The 20166-nt window shown below is 37.3% G+C and overlaps 1 protein-coding gene across 1 annotated transcript in view; it reads left to right on the forward strand.

The window, feature by feature from the left end:
* The window catches only part of CNTN4 (contactin 4), a 959269-nt gene that overhangs the window by 98530 nt on the left and 840573 nt on the right, over positions 1-20166 (forward strand). The gene's annotated exons all lie outside the window — the stretch shown is intronic.

Below are 20166 nucleotides of genomic sequence, written 5' to 3' on the forward strand. Positions count from 1 at the left end.
CACTCACCCATCAGCATTGTCTAGTTTCAGCAAAGTGTGATCTATTTAGATTTTTTTTTTGATCTATTTAAATTGTGTGTGAAATCATGGCAACTTCTCTGCTCAAAGTTTTGCAGTGACCCTCCATTTCACCCCGAGTGTAAACTGAGGTCCTTACAATGACCTACAGAGTTTTACAGGATGTAGCCCCTTAATTTTTTCTTCTACTACTTTTTCTCTCACTCTGTTCCAGCCACAGTGACCTTGAACATGCCAGGCACTGGCCCGTGTTTTATTTTTATATATTTTTTTTGCGGTATGCGGGCCTCTCACTGTTGTGGTCTCTCCCGTTGCGGAGCACAGGCTCCGGACGCGCAGGCTCAGTGGCCATGGCTCACGGGCCTCGCCGCTCTGCGGCACGTGGGATCCTCCCCAGACCGGGGCACGAAGCCGTGTCCCCTGCGTTGGCAGACTGATTCTCAACCACTGCACCACCAGGGAAACCCTGGCCCGTGTTTTAACTTTCGTTCTCTGAATCCTCTGATTGACTTACTCTTTTACACATTTAATTCTTTCAAGTCTTTGATCAAACTACATCCTGTTTAATGTCTTTGGACACCCCTATTTAGGAGAGGACACTGCATCCTCTCCCCAGGAGTCTCTCTAGTAGTCCCAGTCCCCCTTCCTGTTCTGGGTTACCTTCTATCATACTGTTTACCTTGCTTATTGACTCTTACGGATTACTGTCTGACTGCCTCCGCTATAATATAAACTCCTCAAGAACAAAGGTCTTTTTTGCTGTATTTTGCTGTATCTCAAATGCCTAGCCCATAGTGGGTGCTTAGTAAAATTTGTTGAATGAGTGTCATGTTAAATGAAATTGACTTAAATCATACTATTACATTGGTAGGAAAATCTTAAAGTAAATATAAATTTAGTAATCACTTTCTCTCCTAGTTACCTGTGAAATAATCTGTCATTTTGTTTGAAAATACATAGCTATACCAATGACTCTTTGCAGTAATAGATTATTGGTAAATAGCCCTAATTACTTAGAGTAGAATTTTTTAAAGTGTAATAAATACAGAATTCTCACTCTGTTCTGCAGTGTGGATCTTCCATCATTCTTACTATCCTATATTATAAAATAGTCTTTTCAGAGGAGCTACTTCCTTAGTCTACTCACATCTATTCTCCTGTCTCTTCCCGGCCAGTCATTTCTCTGAAATTCCATGATCTGAGAATATCATTAGGAAGCTGTTGGCTGCAGGTAAAAGTAAGCCCTAAGCTACCAGGCTTACAAATTAGCATCTTGGGCTACCCTGGTGGCGCAGTGGTTGAGAGTCCGCCTGCCGATGCAGGGGACACGGGTTCATGCCCCGGTCCGGGAAGATCCCACGTGCCGTGGAGCGGCTAGGCCCGTGAGCCATGGCCGCTGAGGCTGCGCGTCTGGAGCCTGTGCTCCGCAACGGGAGAGGCCGCAGCAGTAAGAGGCTCGCGTACCAAAAAAAAAAAAAAAAAAAAAAAAAAAAAAAAATTAGCATCTTTATTATTTTACCTAAAAAGAAGCTCTGGGATAAGCAGGCGCTAAGTTTGGTTAATTTAGTGTTTCACTGACTTCATCAAGGGACTAAGTTCTTTATTTTCACTCAGATTTCTTCAACATACAGTTTTTCTCCCATTAAGGAAGCAAAGAAACAAACGAAAAAGAGGTTGTCCCAAATTTAGCCATAGTATGCAGGCATATCAACATTAAAAAAAAGAAAAGGGATTATTTCTTTGTGTGTGTTTCTCTTGATTAGTAAGGAAACTTTTCTCAGAAGTTTTCATTGCCTTTTCCATATATCTTATTGGATAGGATTGTGTCATATGCATTTATTCAAACTAGTCACTGGTGAGTGGAATGAGACAATTAGGATTAGGTTACACCAGTGGGTGGCAGACTTTTTCTGTAAAGGATCAGATAGTGAATACTTTAGGCTTTGCAAGCAATATTGTCTTTGTGGCAGTTACTCAATTCTGCCAAAGGAGCGGAGAAGCAACCAGAGATACATGTAAAGGAATGATATGGCTTTGTTCCAGTAAAGCTTTATTTGTACAACAGATGGCCCACTTTGCTTCCCTGGATGAGACAAATTTGGATTTATCCCTTCTTCACATCCTTGAGTTTGAGAAGAAAGAGGTAAATTCTCAAACAAAACCCATGCTCTTCCTCTAAGTCAGAAAAGGATAATGTCCAATGAATAAGCAATTAGCTGTATGTCCTACACAAGGGTCTTCATGTTAAGTTTGAGATTTTCTTGCTATAAAAATAGAGATATGTAAAAAGTATTTTAAAAAGAAGTTAAGAAATCTGTGGTTGAGTTCTGAGAACCAGGGTGTGGTAGTTTCCTACCCCATGTACTTAAGTTAGAGATGAATATTCAAGGAGGTAGTTATCCAGTTTTACTCCTTTTAATTTTTCTTTCCAAAATATAGATGCACCGTTATAATCAACCCTAAATTTCTCAAATCAGGACTCAGAGAAGGGGAAGATTATGCTCTAGTAATGCTAGTTTCATTGGTGATTTTGTTTAATGGGTCAAAAGAGATGTGGTAAAACAAAAGAGTACAAATTGCTGAGATGAGACAATTTAAAGATTACCACTGAAAACAAAATAGAGAACATGAGGGAGTATATATGTTAATAAATGTTGAACAGATTCTGTTTATATTTTCTTGAGTGCCATCTTTTTCATTCAGGATGCTGCTCTAATAATAGCATGTGCATTGTAAATAGAAAATGTGATTTGTCAGGAAATTGACTTTCTTGTAAAATTAAAGTTTCCTTGTCATATATAATATTTGGAAATAATTGTTATTCTGATGCAATATATAATACTAACACATACAAGAAAAAAATATGGGAGGAGAATTAGCATGTGTTCCTTTTTTTTTTTTTTTTTTTTTTGTGTGGTATGCGGTCCTCTCACTGTTGTGGCCTCTCCTGTTGCGGAGCACAGGCTCTGGACGCGCAGGCTCAGCGTCCATGGCTCATGGGCCCAGCCACTCCGCGGCATGTGGGATCCTCCCGGACCGGGGCACGAACCCTTGTCCCCTGCATTAGCAGACGGACTCTCAACCACTGCGCCACCAGGGAAGCCCAGCGTTTGTTTTTAAGTATTAGTTACTTATACAGGGCAGGAAGTAACTGACACTTTTTAGATGCTTAACATTTCTGGATCCATAATATCAGATAAGCCCTCCACTGATAGCTGTCATTCTAGGAATCACATGGTTGTCCAACTCGTGGAGAGTTGCATTCAGAAACGGGTGAGTACTTTCCTAATATTTCAAGATAATACTTACAGTGACAATCACCTAGTTTGGCTTGGAATAATCTGAGGCTTCTTGTGAACCAACTTAGTTCTGGAGAGAAAAATCACTGTCTTGCAGACGTTCTTTAATTGTCAGGGAATAAAAAAGTCAACTTTCTCAGTGAATTGTCGGAAAGAATTGTGGCATTATCTGCTGTTGCTAAGCTTTTAGTAAGTACTCGTATGTGTTTGTTTGATCTCCTTTAGAGTATAAATGACCCCCAATTTCTAGAGATGGCATAGGAATAAGTAAGTTTCTGTAGGCCCTGTAATCAGTAGTATCTGACCCAGCCTTAGAAGACACTAATTTATATAGAGCTCTATCATCTGTAAGTTATATCCTGTAAAGAAAACAGGCTGGAATTAACACCACTTTGCCATTTTTTAGGCACCTAGGTTTTATGTCTTACTTGGAAAGTCATATTCTGAGGTATGTGTCTGACGGGCTGGAGATGGAGAGAACAAAAATTGTGCCAGAGTGATTTTTGAAACAGCCAGCTTGATATTCTTGCTTTCCTGTGAACCCTACCATGAATCCTGATTTCTGTTATGGACTTTGAATTATTTCACTGGTAGGCCTTTTGGAACATATGTGTTCTTTTATTCATTGGCTGCTTGGTAGATTCAAAGGAACCTTCTTTCGTTTGTTCATTCCTTTAATCTTTGTATCATTTGTTCATCACTTCATTCATTTGTTCAATACAGAAAGTATTTGTTGAGCATCTACTCAAGCACTTGACCTCTGATTTCTTTTCCATTACTTTCGTTGGTATCATTCATTTATCATTCCACAAGTACTAGTGCCTACCATATGCCAGGAATAAAGGAATAGAGACAAGTGATAATACTTCTTGTGAAACTCCTGGCTTAGTTGACTGTGATGTCTTCTCTGTGAATCACTCCTATCTTGTCTGTGCTCTGAGCAGTGATCCACTTCTGACCTATGAAAGATTCGTACACTGGACCTCTTCCACTAGTAAACTGAAGCACAGCCTTTCATGAAGTTATAGCAGCTTTTAAGGAAACTTTACAAGTTAGCATCACTTCCCTAGTTCTCATTTCAAACTGGCTCCTAGACCTCTACTGCTCTTTATAGATTTCCATGGATGCTGTTTACGTGGATTCATCCTGTGTGTATAGTGGAGGTTAACTGCCCATTTAAAAATTCAAAACACTGTCATTCCCTTTTCATTCCTTCTTGGTTTGCTAGCTTGAATTAATTGATTGTTTTTTTATGAAAGAAAAATCAAGAAAGAGCACATCTGAATTATTCTACAGTTAACACTTATTGAGTGAATACCATGTGCCAGGATGGTGACACTGCATTTCCTGGTAATCCTCAAAATAATACTTCAGGGCGAGGGTTAATTTCTTCATTTTATAGATGAGGAACCAGAGACTCAGAGATTTGGTCACTGTCTCATGTTAGTATATGTCATCAATGGTCAGATCTGGATTTGAACTTAGGGTTTTCTGGCATAAATTTTCTAATCTTTTAATGCTTTCCTAAGTAAAGAGTATCAGTCTTGTGAAAAAAGATGAAAGCTGGTAGGTACATACTTTTGAAGTTAGAGGGTTTTCAATGATGTGTGAATTCTCTTGAGGGAATAGTGCAGCAGATATTTTGGTTTCCCACATGGGGTTCTTGACTAGTGACAAATTCATACAGAACCATAAATCTGTACTCCTGTCATACAAGGAGGAAGATGTATTTGTCTTATAACAATGTTCTTTTTAGCTTTGGAAAATTTTAGGTTTATCCTGTGAACTTGGTTGCTCTCAAGTTTATTACCATTTGAAATACATATTTTCTCACATCACACACAAAAGACTGTACTTTTTTTCTTCTTGACTGACTCCACGCCGATTCAGAGGTCCAAAGCTATTCATAAATTTGGATATTTAGAAATAATATTTAGACACTAATTTATATAGAGCTCTATCATCTGTAAGTTATATCCTGTAAAAAAAAACAGGCTGGAATTAACACCACTTTGCTGTGCAAAAGAAAATAATGCTTTTGGATGACTCATTTTTAATATTCAAACAGAATAACACATAGAATTCAAACTGGTGTCAGTTTTCAAGTTGGTATGATGCTGTTTTTTAGCCAGTACATGCAGAATAGGAAAGTGTTTATATCATGCAGATTTGTACTAACCCCATAATAATTTAACTTATGGTTGTGAAATCATACAGTGGATATATCCTATCTGAATCACAAAATACTTATTCTAGTTAAACCCCTCCCAATTTTTATTTCTAAATATCCAAATTTATGAATAGCTTTGGACCTCTGAATCGGCGTGGAGTCAGTCAAGAAGAAAAAAAGTACAGTCAGAGAAATAAAACACTTCTACTCCTCCCTCCACCCATCACAGTCATCAGGGACTTGCATAAAGTGTACTTGAGACTTAATTTGCTTCATTTTGATTTTCATTTTCAAAGCTATTTCTTTTCCAGGCTTCCCATTTCGCTTTATTTGAAAAACAGCTCTTATCATTTTAGTCATTATTGTCACAGATTCCAAGTTCTTAAATTATGCTGATCACAAAAGATAGCAGTTTTATGTTCTCATCGCACTCAGTGGCTGTTCCAGTATCCCATCTGAGAGGCACACTGGCTATGTTCAACGCAGATGACAGCTTTTGTTCTGAGCAAGCACACAAAGGCAGGGCTGGGGAAGCTGAATCACATGTCACTCACACAAGAAAGGAGTGTCGCTTCGGGTCATGCAGCCCGTGGCCAAGAGACGTCAGAATACCTACAGCAAACATATAAGCAGCATAACTAGCTCAGTCTCTAGCTGGTAGCACCCCTCACTTGGCATTATTAATCCAGGCGTCCTAAAGGTAAAGTGTTGACAGCCTGTGGTTGGCTGAAATACATATTGACCTATGCTTTTTTCAAGATGCAGCTTAAGCTCACCTCCTAAAAGCAGGCTTCTATGATCCCACCCTCTACTTCTTTCTCTTCCACTGTTTCGTGTCCGTACCATTGTTTTGGGGTTTCTCTCCTGTGCTTTTAAAAAATATGTGTGTGTGTGTGTGTGTGTGTGTGTGTGTGTGTGTGTGTGTGTGTGCGCGCGCGTGTGTGCGCGTGTGTGTATGAGAGAGAGGGAGGGAGGGAGACATTCTCCCATAGATTGTGAGCTTTTCCACTGCAGGGACTCCCGCCTTATTCACCTACTATCCCCCTGTCCCTACCTTTTTTCTGTTATAAATATTTTTCTGAATTGATGGCTTTGAAATGACTGTTTTTTAATGGTATAATGGAAAGAGCCCTCTGGATTCTGGTTCTGACTCCATGACTCCTTAGTCATTAATACCTTTATTCAACATAATTAATTAATTGAGTGCCTACTCTGTGCCAGATTGTTCCAGCCCTGGGAATATAGGAGTGAACAAAACAGTCAAGATACAGAGTAGACATCCCTGGTGTCCTAGGGTTTGCACTTTATGGAGAAGACAGATGATAGATAACACATGAAAATAGTCAAGACAAACATCAAATGAATGGTATGCAGAGAATTAAAATAGGAAATGTGTAAATTATTATTTTAGGTTTGGTAGTTAATTAACTGAAATATAACAAAATCAACCATGGAGGTCAGGGAAAAGGAATTCATGACTGAGGGAATAGTTTATGCAGGGACTCCAAGGCAGCAATGTACTTGTCATATTCTAAGAATGTGAAGGAGATCACTGTCCAGTGTCCTCGGTGAGGGTGAGATGACAGAGAGATAAGAAAGATGAATGTTTGGATTTTATTTTTAGTGCATTGGGATAGCATCTTAGGTTTCAAGCCGCACAGTGTTGATATTCAGTTTGTTTTAAAAGTATTACTCATGTGGAATGTGGAGAATGGATTTGAGAGGGGGGAAGAAATAGTAAGGGTGCTAGATGGGACATTATTGCACCAGCCGAAGCAAGGGATTGTTCATAGGTCTAGGTGGTGGTAATAGAGGTGAAGATGGGTGGATAGATTTGGGGATATGTTTGAGGTCAAATTAAATATTTACTGATGGTTTGTGGAGGCTAAGTGAAGAAAGGAATCAAAGCCTTTGTAAACATAGGTAAGTCACTTAAATGTTTCTAGTGATGGACCCCTCATAAAATCCTAATTATAGATACATCAGTGGTTCCCAGCTGGGGGTGATTTTGGCACCATTCCCTCCTCCCCAAACCCTGGAGACATTTAGCAATATTTGGAGACAATTTTAAATATCACAGCTGTGTATGGAGTTGATGCTACTAGCATCTAGTGGGTAGAGGCCAGGGATGATGGTATGCATCCTACATTGCACAGGGCAGCTGCCTCCTCAAAGAATCCTGTGCCCTCAAATGTCAATCATGCAAAGGTTAAAACTCTGAAGACATCTACCTGCCTCACAGGGCGATTGTGAGGATTTACTGAAATAATATGCTGTACAGCCGGATGGAGGTTTTAAATTCTATACACAGTTTTATTGATGCCACAATTTTATAATATCTGTTGGAGTAAACACAGTATATTCTTGCAGTTGAGTAATCAGAATGATCTCTTCTCTTCTTGTCCTGAATGAACGTGGTGCATTTTGAGTGCGGTACTTTGGGCAGTAGCCCCGTCAGCCTTCAGTAGAGTAGCAGAAAACTGAAAAAAATTTGCTTCCAGGTTTCTTTTGACTCTACAATAGCTACAATTTTAAATTGTGTTGCAGAAAAGCGATGACAAAATTCATTGGAAATGAGTTGCAAAGTAAACTTTAATTTTTAAAAGAAAATGGTGGGTAGGAGAGCGTGAGACTTGAGGCGCAGTGTGCTACCTTTTCCCCTGAGAAATGGCAAGGGAATTAATTAAAGAAGCTGACGAGAAAGCAGAGTCATGAATAGAGTAGCCAGTTCTCCATGCCTTCTGTCTCCAGCACTGAGCATCCACCCCTTGCTTTGCTCTGCACCAAGCTCTTGTTGGTAACCTCCCACAGGACAGGGTGCCTCCCTGCGGGAAGTTAATGCCTCCAAATGAGGGGAACAAGCAAGCCATTCCTGTAATTAAGAACACTCCCTACAATGGAAGAGAGGTTAAAGAAAAAGCCTGCCTCAGTGAGTTCTTAATTGGGTACAAGATAATATTGGTAGAAGTTTAAAATATTTAAGCAGCAGTAAATAGTCAAGGCAGTCATTGAAGTAGTCAGTGGCTGGGTGAGTGCATTCATCAGCTGGCAGAGCATCACTTGATCAACAGTTCAAGCAAACAAGAGGAGAATTAAAAATGCAGAACTTAAAATACAGAGAATTAGCAAAGTTGCTAATTACATACAGGTTCTTTTTTACTCCAGGCATTGACTGTTTAAAGTTTGGTCAAAGTGTTGCTAAAAATAACCAGTTATCAAGAGATTCATTCATTTTCAGAAGGCCTGCTTACGAAGAATGATGGCCAGGTCCAGCAGATAGCTTAGATGTACCCAAGAATGAAGTGTTAGGAGGTGACCTCAGAATTTACGTAAAGCCTGAGAATCCTTCAGCTGGCATGTGCTGCTGGCAAGAAAATATTTTTTTTTTCATTTTTAGTCTTTATGACTTAAAAGTTCTAGGCTTTTATAGAGAGCATCTATCAGTAGACAGCCACATTCATAGTAATATGCTGATACTGACATAATGCATGATTTTCTTCATTTAACAAATTCTTACAATCCTCTAACAAATTCCTATTTCAATCCTTTCAACTTATTATACACCTGCTAAGTGTAAAATATATTAACTTGGTTTAAATATTATAGGGGAGGCTATTTTCAGTATCTCCAACTAGAAGAACAAAGTTCTTAAGCTGTGTAATAGGTTTGCTTGTTCAAATGAGACTCTATCCTACAGGCATTTTTCTTTTGCTTTTTGAAGGAAATATGACTTTTTTTTCACTTCAAAGAGCAGCTTCTCGTTCTTCCTCGAGCTTCAGTAGCCATTAAGCAGTTCTTCATTTTGAAGAATATATATTGATCCTAAGACATTGTCTGGTTGGACAAAAACAGTGCATATTTCTAAGGTTTTCTGATGTCAAGGCTCCTAGTCCTTAAAGTAGCAGGAGAACCAGATTAATGTGTTGTTGCTTATATTTTCCTTGGAAGAGTCACGGAAATGAGGTTTAGAAGTATTTGTTCTAATTTCAGCATTGTTACTACTTACCTCTGTGGCCTTGGACAAGTCATTTACCTTGAGTTTCAGTTTACATGCAGGGATGTTAAAGTAGAAAGGGTCAATTTGTTAAGTGGACTTGAAACCTGATGCAGAGTAAGAATAATACCCATATGGATTTGAAACCTGAGAGAAATGTTAGAACCCACTGAATTTAGGTTTTTCCAAAGTCTCAGGAAATGCATTCTTTTACACCATTCCCCTGGTATTTGTGAATCACTGAAAATTCATTCCCTTCAATTTGCAGACAATAAAAATGTAAGGTTCAGAGAAACTAAGTAATTTGTTCAAGGTCACATAGCTAGCTAATGGTGGCACTTGGACTTTAAATGTAATCTGCTGACCTGCAAAACTGCTTATTCCCCAATTTATTAGATGATTATTTAATCTGGGGATGACCATACCTTTTTGAGTAACAATCACAATTTAATGTAAAAAATACACAGACACACACACTCATACACTAAACAAACTGGGTATAAAGGAAATATGTATAACATAATAAAGACCATATGTGACAAGCCCACAGCTAACAGCATAGTCAATGGTGCAAAGCTAAAAGCTTTCTTCTAAGATCAGCAGCAAGACAAGGAAGCCCACTCTCACCACTCCTATTCAACATAGTACTGGAAGCTCTAGCTAGAGTAGTTAGGCAAGAAAGTAAAAAAATAAAAGACATCCAAATCAGAAAAGAAGGAGTGAAACTGTCTCTATTTGCAGATGACATGAGATTATATATAGAAATCCCTAAAGACTCTGCCAAAAAACTGTTGTAACTAATAGACAAATTCAGTAAAGTTGCAAGATATAAAATCAATATACAAAAATCAGTTGCATTTCTATACACTAATAACAAACTATCAGAAAAAAAATCCCATTTATAATTGCATCAAAAAGAGTAAAATAGGGACTTCCCTGGTGGCACAGTGCTTAAGAATCTGCCTATCAATGCAGGGGACATGGGTTCGATCCCTGGTCCAGGAAGATCCCACACGCTGTGGAGCAACTAAGCCTGTGTTGTGTGCCACAACTACTGAGCCTGTGCTCTAGAGCTTGTGAACCACAACTACTGAGCCCATGCACCACAACTACCGAGCCTGCACGCCACAACTACTGAAGTCTGCACGCCTAGAGCTGTGCTCTGCAACAAGAGAAGCCACCGCAATGAGAAGCCCTTGCACGGCAACGAAGAGTAGCCCCCACTCGCCACAACTAGAGAAAGCTCATGCACAGCAACGAAGACCCAATGCAGCCACAAAAAAAGAAAAGAGTAAAATACTCAGGAATTAATTTACCAAGGAGATGAAAGATCTATGCACAGAGAATTGTAAGATATTGATGAAAGAAATTGAAGAAGACATAAATAAATGGAAAGATACCCTGTGTACATGGGTTGGAAGAATTAATATATTGTTAAAATATCCATACTACCCAAAGTGATCTACAGGTTATTTGCAATCCCTATCAAAATTCCAATGATGTTTTTTCACAGAACTAGAAAAGACAGTCCTAAAGTTTCAATGGAATGGCAAATGACTTCAATAGCCAAAGTAATCTTGATAAAGAAGAATAAAGCTAGAGGCATCACACTTCCTGATTTCAAGCTATATTGTAAATCTATAGTAATCAAAACAGTGTGGTATTGGCATAAAAGCAGACACATAAACCAACAGAACAAAATAGGAAGCCCAGAAATGAACTCAGGCATATATGGTCAATTAATTTACAACAAAATAGCCAAGAATATACAATGGGGAAGGGAAAATCTCTCCAATAAATGGTATAGGACAACCACATGTGAAAGAATGAAACTGGACCCCCTATCTTACATCATACACAAGAAAATCAACTCAAAATGGATTAAAAACTTGATCATAAGACCTGAAACCATAAAACTCCCAAAACAAAACATAAGCGGTAACTTCCTTGACATTGGTCTTGCCAATGATTTTTTGGATTTGACACCAAAAGCCAAGAGTACTAGTTTCCCAGGCACATTGACCCAGCATTAGAAGCTGACACCATTAGAAGTCATTCTGCATCTACACTCCATGGGATGTCTTCATTCTGTAATTCTTTGGATTTTATTAAATTACATCTTATATGGCTTGGTTTGGTATCACAGAAGACTGCAAGAAAGAAGAGACACGACGGTCCAGAGTATAGGGGATAAAAGGCAAGGAAGTCCGATAATGAGTGGATGGAGTAGGGCAGGTAGAGTAGCCAACAGGACAGGAGAGAGCTGTGTGTCAGCGGTTCATTAGAGAGGTTCTCTAGAGAACAGGAGAAAGTGTCCAAATTCTGTGGTGTTTCATATGATAGATTCTTCCCCAAGGGAGAGCTGTCACTATTTCTTTATCACTAGCTTGTTGAATATAACGAGAATCAGACACAACTAACAGTGCAATAAGAAGAAAAACATGAATGTGCAGTGTCCTGGAACCCAAGTGAATAAAGTGTAAAGGGATGATCATTCACGTCACATGCTGGTGATAGGTCAGGGAGGATGCAGCCTGAATAGTAGCTGGAGATTTATATCTGCTATATTTAAATAGAGCCAATTCAAAGAAAAAAAAAAAGAAAGCCAAGGCAATAAAAATGTAAACTGACATTACACTAAAAAGCTTCAGCACAGCAAAGGAAACCATCAACAAAATGACAACCTAGAGGATGGGAGAGAATACTTACAACTCATATACTTGATAAGAGGTTACTATCAAAATATATAAAGAACTCATAAAACTCAATAGAACAAAGAAACAATTCAATTAAAAATGGGCAGGGGAACAAAATAGACATTTTTCCAAAGAAGACGTACAAATGACCAATGAGTACATTAAAAAGGTGCTCAACATCACTAATCATCAGGGAAATGCAAATTGAAACCACAGTGAGATGTTACCTCACATCTCTTAGAATGGCTATTATCAAAAAGACAAGAAATAACAAATGTTAGTGAGTATGGAGAGAAAAGGGAACCCTTGTGCACTGTTGATGGAAATGTAAATTGGTTCAGCTACTGTGGAAAATAGTATGGAGGTTCCTCAAATTTAAAAAAAAAAATTACAGTTACCATGTGAACCAGCAATTTCACTTCTGGGTATATATCCAAGGGAACTGAAAGCAGGATCTCAAACAGATATCTGCATTTTCATGTTCATTGCAGCATTTTTCACAATAACCAAGACATGAATGCATAAAGAAATTGTATATATATACACATATATGTATATATGTATATACACAATGGACTATTATTCAGACGAGAGAAAGAAGAAAATCTTACCCTTTGTGACAACATGGATGGGACTTGAAGGCATTATACTAAGTGAAATAAGCCAGATAGAGAAAGACAAATACTGCAGAGTATCATCTATTTGTGGAATCTAAAATAAAAAAGTCAAACTTATAGAAACAGAGAGTATAAAAGTGATTGCCAGTGGCTGGGGGATGGAGGAAATAGAGGTTGGTAAAAGGGTACAAACTTTCACCTGTATGATGAATAGTGTCTAAGGAGCTAATGTAAAACATGGTGAATAGTTGCAAAAATATATACAATGTGTATTCCTATATGTATACATTGCCTTTTAGATAATTGACTAGGACTTAGAGAGGTTGCTTACTAATTATTCAACAATAGGCAACCTACTTAATTTATGTCAGCTTAGTTTGATTTCCCCTAACTCAGAAACCATTATGAGAATCTCAGGTGTAACTAGTCAGAGTACCTTAAAAGGGTTCATATAAAAATAAAAGTGTTCATTATTATATTTTATTGGTATCTCTATGGAGCCATAATACTTATCATTTTAACCACCAAACATAATTGTAATGCCTTTATTTTATCTAACTAACCTAAGTGTAGCACTGGTTAATGCTTTCCTATCTGGGACTCAGGAATGTGCCCATTTATTGTGTCCTTGTATTTAACATTTTCCAGTATGTGAAATGAAAGGATTTGGACTACATGATTACAAACAGACTATCTGGTTCTTATCTTATAGGGAGAATGTGTATCATTACCTACCATTTTATCAGACCACATTTTGTACAAGACACCATGCTAGGTGTTATAGACACTGAAAAATGGGGTGCTATCTTTATGATGATGTGATGACCATTTATGTGAATAATATTCATAGTCTGTCTGTCCAACAAGTGTCCCCTTCCTATCATATTTCTGAGAGGAATAGATATATAAAGAAAGGAAACGAAGGCAAAATAGAGTCTGTTATGTAAATCTGGGTCAGTATAGAACTGAAGTCTAATATGATGGACCACATGGAAGAATTCATTTTCTCTGGGATAATTAGTCTGTACTTGATCTAGTTGGACATGCTCAGGTTCATTCTAGAACAGGTGCATGTACTGTCTACCATACATGTAGGTAGAGGGATCGTATTGAGTCAGCTCATTATCCCAGACCGTCGCGCTGAGAGAGAGAAAAAAGTCAGAACATATCTTGGTGTCCTGACCTTAGAAGCCCCTTGAAAACTTTATCCAAAGGAGACTTGACCCAGTTAATGCCTTACAATTGTCCAACTCAGGTCAATTATAGTCCTTTTCCTAACCAATAAATAGGGTACTGGGCAAAACCCTTTTACATAGATAAGAAAACTAGCATATAGGTTTAAATCACAAGCCCAGAGTTGCTTAGCCAGTTAGGGCAGAATCGGTATGTGGACCTGGATATATAGTTAAAATAGAAAACAAGATTTCTCCAAGTGTCTTTTTTTTTTTCTCTTGCAATTTCTTCATATATTTATGTATATGAATGGTATGTGTATATTTTAAATCTATATATTCAAAGGTTTAGCCTGTGAATGTAAAAATTGTAATTTTTAAATTATTAAATTTCATAGAAAATTAAATTTTATAATTTGTATTTGAGGTTTTTAACAATTTAAGGTTTAACAATTCATTCATTGTTATAACCCATGAGGAGCACTTGTGAATACATAGAAATGCAGAGAAGTGGTTAACTTTTAAGATCTTTGATGTACAGACCTTAATAAATAGGTGCAGTAAAACTCATATTTCTTGACATATTCATTACTCAGCAAAAAATTGCATACGTCTTTTTAATTATTCACAAACTTACAATGCCTTCAAATCTTAACAATGAATTAATGCCTTTGATGTTATTATACACATTTAATAAAGTTATATGCAACTGCACAGAAAAATAATATAAGCCTTTCTTTTGATCCTAAAAATAGATAATTAAACTCTTTCTTTTGCAAATGTAGAATTTGTTCACAGATTCTTCTTGAAGTTTTTACACTTTTGTAGTTTGCTGCATGCTGGTTTGTTGGTTAAGCAAAGTAAGACTTCTGGGTGGCTTTTAAAACTGTACACATGCTTTAAAATTAATAAACGTGGTCTTTAAATAAATAATGTTAAATTAAGAAAGAACAATTATTTTTAAACTTTTTTCTCCATTCATACTTAGGGCACATGAGGAAAATGCTCGTGTGTTAATTTTTGTTTCATGATTGTCCAAGGAGGCAAGGTACCGCTTTGGATAAATTTGACATGTTCAGAGAAATAGCAACCCCGTCAATTCTTGAAGAAACTGTTGGAGTTTGAAATAGTAATTTGCTGAGTGGATAATTCAGAAAGCTGAGTTATGACAGCACTTCTGGTCTGAATAACAGATGTCTCATAATTGTCAGTATAGAATTACATGAAATCTACTTTGAAACTTTGAAACTTTTACATTTAAGTATTTATTCATTTGTAGTAGATAGGTGTAGATTGGGATATACTTAGGATTTGCTTAAAATAGTCACTGTTTTTTTTTCCAAATCATGAATTTTTTTTTTTTTTTTGGTGAGGAAAGTTCATGTCAAAATGAATTATCTGTAACATGATTTTAGTATTGTCTTTTCTTATGGCCTGTTGAGTTTAAAACAACTTTTTTTAGCCTATTACTCCACTTTTTATTATGTGGATGATTTTCTGTCATGTTCAATATATTATTTAATAATAATGTTTTTAAAATTCCTAAATACCACTAAATATTTAAAAATTTTTCCCAATTATGAAATTCAGAAAAGTGTGACCCCTGACTTAAAGTAGGATGCTCCAACCTAATTTTACATTTCTTTGACCATGGTAGGAGCCATGTAGTTTTCCTCCAACTGAAACTTCCACCAGGGACATGAGATGTGAACTGTAGGGACTTGTATATTCCTGAAGCCAGTTTGGGCCTCAAATACCGGTTAAGTTCTTACTCAATTATAAACTCCCAAAGGGCAGAGATTATATGTAGTTTTCCTCCAACTGAAACTTCCACCAGGGACATGAGATGTGAACTGTAGGGACTTGTATATTCCTGAAGCCAGTTTGGGCCTCAAATAACCCGGTTAAGTTCTTACTCAATTATAAACTCCCAAAGGGCAGAGATTATACCTTGTCTTGTTTTCAAGAGCCTAATGCATGTCAGGCTCCTAGTAGCCATTCAGTAACGAACGACGAGCGTGCTTATGCAATTTTAAAGCAGTTTCTCAGTTCTTTTTCTCTGGAGTCGAAATAATAATACTAGAAACACAGAATGAAACAGAAGTAATATTTGTCTCAGCAAAGTGACATGTATGCAGTTCTCGGAAAACTGGCTGTTTCATCCTTTTTAGAAGTGTACGATTATTAAGTAAACTTCTGTACTGAGTGGGTAAGATGGTGTATCCTATGCAAATAACCAGAGAAGCAATCAGCAATTCTGAGAGGCAAAAGTCTCATTTTGAGGAAATGCAAAACAATTGAATACATTTCATCACTTTGCATTTAAAGTAGGGAGATGATGAATACTTAGAAGAGTATTCCAGCTATTCCAGTCCTGTTTCTTAGCAGGCAGTTATTTTTACTGACAGGTGAGAACATTTCACCTGTATTTTTTTGACAGATGTAAGCTCTTATGACATACCTTTTCCTTCCATGGGCCCTCTCCCCTTCTCCTTCACAAGTATCGTGTAGAAACAGGACTATTTTGAAGTAAAGTGAGGAAGAAGAGAGGTAATCTGTCTCTGCCTGCTCTGCCTAAACCATAGGGAAAGATCACAGTTAGGGTCAGAGCTAATACTGTCAACTTATGAAAGAGCCCACTCATCATGTCTAACTTTCTTTGACAGTATCTACAAAGGCTTCTGTATCTAAGGATGATTTTACTGTCAATATGCAATCAGGCAGGTCAATGTTCATTTAATTTGTGAAGAAAACCACATCAAGCAAATTTCATTATAAAACCTAAAAATCAATATACATTTGTGCCAGTGTTCTCTAAATAATCAATGTGAGTACTCCTTTACCCTGAAATAACATTTTTAAGGATTGGATTTTTACTAAAAGAAGAAAGAAGCCATAGTTACTTTTTCCTTGCACAGTATTTGTATTTGATATTAAGACAGTGATATTAAGAAGGACTTTTGGAGTCCGTTTTGTCTTAAATATGTTTATTAGTCAGTTATGGTGTCTATGCAAGTTGACACTGACTAGAGTGAAAAAATATACAGATGTGTCAATTGGTAAATATCAGAACAGTGATGAAAATCATAGCTAGTAGTGGTTTAATATGCACTGTTTATGGATGCTATGATAAGACTTTTCTTTTGATTTTTTCATGTAATCTTTATGATAACCCTAGTACAGGAGCACATAGTTTGTGTAGGCTAAATGCCATAAGCTACAACCACCACAGAATAGATATTTTTATTTCACCTAACAGTTTAATACACATGTGCTCTTCCAGTTGTGGTCCACCCTTTCACAGAGCTTCCGAATCCTTTGCTGGATTCTCTGTTGCATCTGACACAAGAAGGGAGAAAGAAGGTGAGGATAGAAAGAATAGTTTTCAATGAAAAAGGCATCTGTCCTTTTATCCATGTTCCAGTGGTGAGAGCTCAGTCATGTGGCTACACCTAATTGCAAGGGAGTCTGGGAAATGTAATCCTGCCATGGGTGCAATGGGGAAAGGAAATAAGTTTACTGAAAAACTAGCCAGTCTCTTCTATGAGAGGGTGTATTCCTTTTTTTATAGGTAAGAACCTAAGGCTTAAAGTTCAAATAATATCTGATATAATCTGGGTGAGTTACAGTAATGCCAGGTCTGCCTCACAGTCCATGTTTTTTAAGCACTGCCTGGGCTGGGTGCACCTTACTGTGATTTACCCTGGAGAACATGGTATCTTCCTGATGAAGAGATTAGCCAGAGAGATGCATGGCTAGAATTTTGACTTTTGCTCTATGCAGGGTCCTCCAGTAGAACTTGCTGTAGCTCTACCGATAATGCTAAAATCCTAAAGCAGAAGTCATCAGTACACCTTGTAGGGGAAATTTTAAGAATCAGTGTGCAATTCCTGTGTTCACTTTTCCTCCTATCAAGACAACAGGTGGTGCTCCAGTTGGAGCTATTCTGTCACCCTGGGTTCCTGTTAAGGTTGATGCATAGGCCCATGTTGGATGTGTGGTATGAGTGACAAATAAAATTTTGTGTGAGCCACTGAGTTTTAATTTAATTTCATTTTGTAGATTTTGTACTGTTATTGTTACTGAAGCATAACCTAGCCTTTCCTGACTGATACACAGTTCAGCCCAGAATCTCTACTTTTAGTGTCTTACAGGAGTGTATATAGAGGTCCATAAAGATATCTGTGTCCCTGTGTCTGTCTGTCTATCTGGTGATATTCATTGGAGTTTCGTTTCAATAAGGCATGGCTGAAAGAATTCAATAAGTTATGCTGTAATTACACAGTAGGATATATGGAACTGGTAAAAAAGTTTATGCCTATGTTTACCTACGTGAAAAGATGTCTATGATTATGTGGAAAATGTAACTTGAAAAATGCATAAAATTATGTGTATATATATATATATATACACACACATACACACACAGACACACACACACGATATTTCATAATGGCAGTGAAAACTTTGTTTATATTTTCTGTAAGGAAGTAGACTTCCCAGGCAGAGAGCTGGAGGGGTTGATGGCATCCTGCATTATTCCTGATGTAATCACAGCCACAACCATCTTTTCCCTAAATCTCCAAATTAGCTTTCTTTTTAAATTTTTATTGAAGAATAGTTAATTTCCAATATTGTGTTAGTTTCAGGTATACAGCAAAGTAATTCAGTTACATATAAATATATATATATACACATACATTTTTCAGATCATTTTCAACTATACATTATTACTAGCTCTTGAATATAGTTCTCTGTGCTATACAGTAAATCCTTGTTGTTTATCTATTTCATATATAGTAGTATGTTTTTGTTAATCCCATACTCCTAATTTATCCCTCCCCCCACTTTCCCCTTTGGTAACCATAAGTTTGTTTTCTATGTCTGTGAGTCTTTTTCTGTTTTGTATCTAAGTTCATTTCTATCGTTTTAGATTCCACATATAAATGACATCGTATGACATTTGTCTTTCTCTGACTTCAGTTAGTATGATAATCTCTAGGTCCATCCATGTTGCTGCAAATGGCAGTATTTCATTCTTTTTTATGGCTGAGTAGTATTCCATTGTGTGTGTGTGTGTGTGTGTGTGTGTGTGTGTGTGTGTGTGTATCTCACATCTTCTTTATCCATTCATCTGTTTCTAATATTTAGAGATATTGAGCAACTTTTCATGTGCCTGTTAGCCATGTGTATGACTTCTTCCGAGAAATGTCTATTTGTGTCTTCTGTTCAATTTTTGATTGTTTTTTTTCTTTGATATTGAGCTGTATGAGCTGTTTGTATATTTTGGATATAACCCCTCATTGGTTGCATCATTTACAAATATCTTCTCCTAGTCCATAGCTTGTCTTCTCATTCTGTTGATGGTTTCCTTTTGCTGTGCAAAAGCTTTCAATTCAGTTAGGTCCCATTTTTAAATTTTTGCTTTTATTTCTTTTGCTTCAGGAGACTGATCTAAGAAAATATTGCTACAATTTATGTCTGAGAATGTTTTGCCTGTGTTCTCTTCTAGGAGTTTTAAGGTGTCATGTCTTATATTTAGGTCTTTAAACCATTCTGAGGTTTTGTTTTTTGTTTTTTTATGGTATGAAGGCATGCTCTAATTTCATTGATTCACATGAGGCTGTCTAGCTTTTTCAACCCCACTTACTGAGGAGACTGTCTTTCCTCCACTGCATATTCTTGCTCCTTTGTCAAAGATTAATTCACTGTAGGTGTGTGGGCTTATTTCTTGACTCTATTCTGTTCCATTGATTTATATGTCTGTTTTTTGTGCCAGTGCCATGCAGTTTTGATTACTGTAGCTTTGTAGTATCATCTGAAGTCTGGAGGGTTATGCCTCCAGGTTTGTTCCTTTTCCTCAGGATTGCTGTGGTAATTCTGGGTGTTTTGTCAAATTAGCTTTCCTAATGGTCTTATTCCCTCAGTTTTGACTCCCTTCTAATCCACAGCCCATGTGATCTTTGTAATAGATCTTATACATACCTTTGTTTCCTATTGAAAACTTAAAGTTGCCCCCACTGGTACACAGAAAAACTCATGTCTTATCCTTGTTCCTGGAAAGACAGAGCCTAAGACAAAGTGTTCAAGTTTTACTGGGAGGTGCCATTCCATAGTGGCAAGAGTGAGGAAAAGGGCAGTGAGGACAAGGAGAAGGGGCAGCAGAAAGGTGCTGCATTTCCAGGGTGGCCACTGATTTA

This window comes from Delphinus delphis, chromosome 10 (assembly GCF_949987515.2).
Source record: "Delphinus delphis chromosome 10, mDelDel1.2, whole genome shotgun sequence".
Taxonomy (NCBI): Eukaryota; Metazoa; Chordata; class Mammalia; order Artiodactyla; family Delphinidae; genus Delphinus; species Delphinus delphis.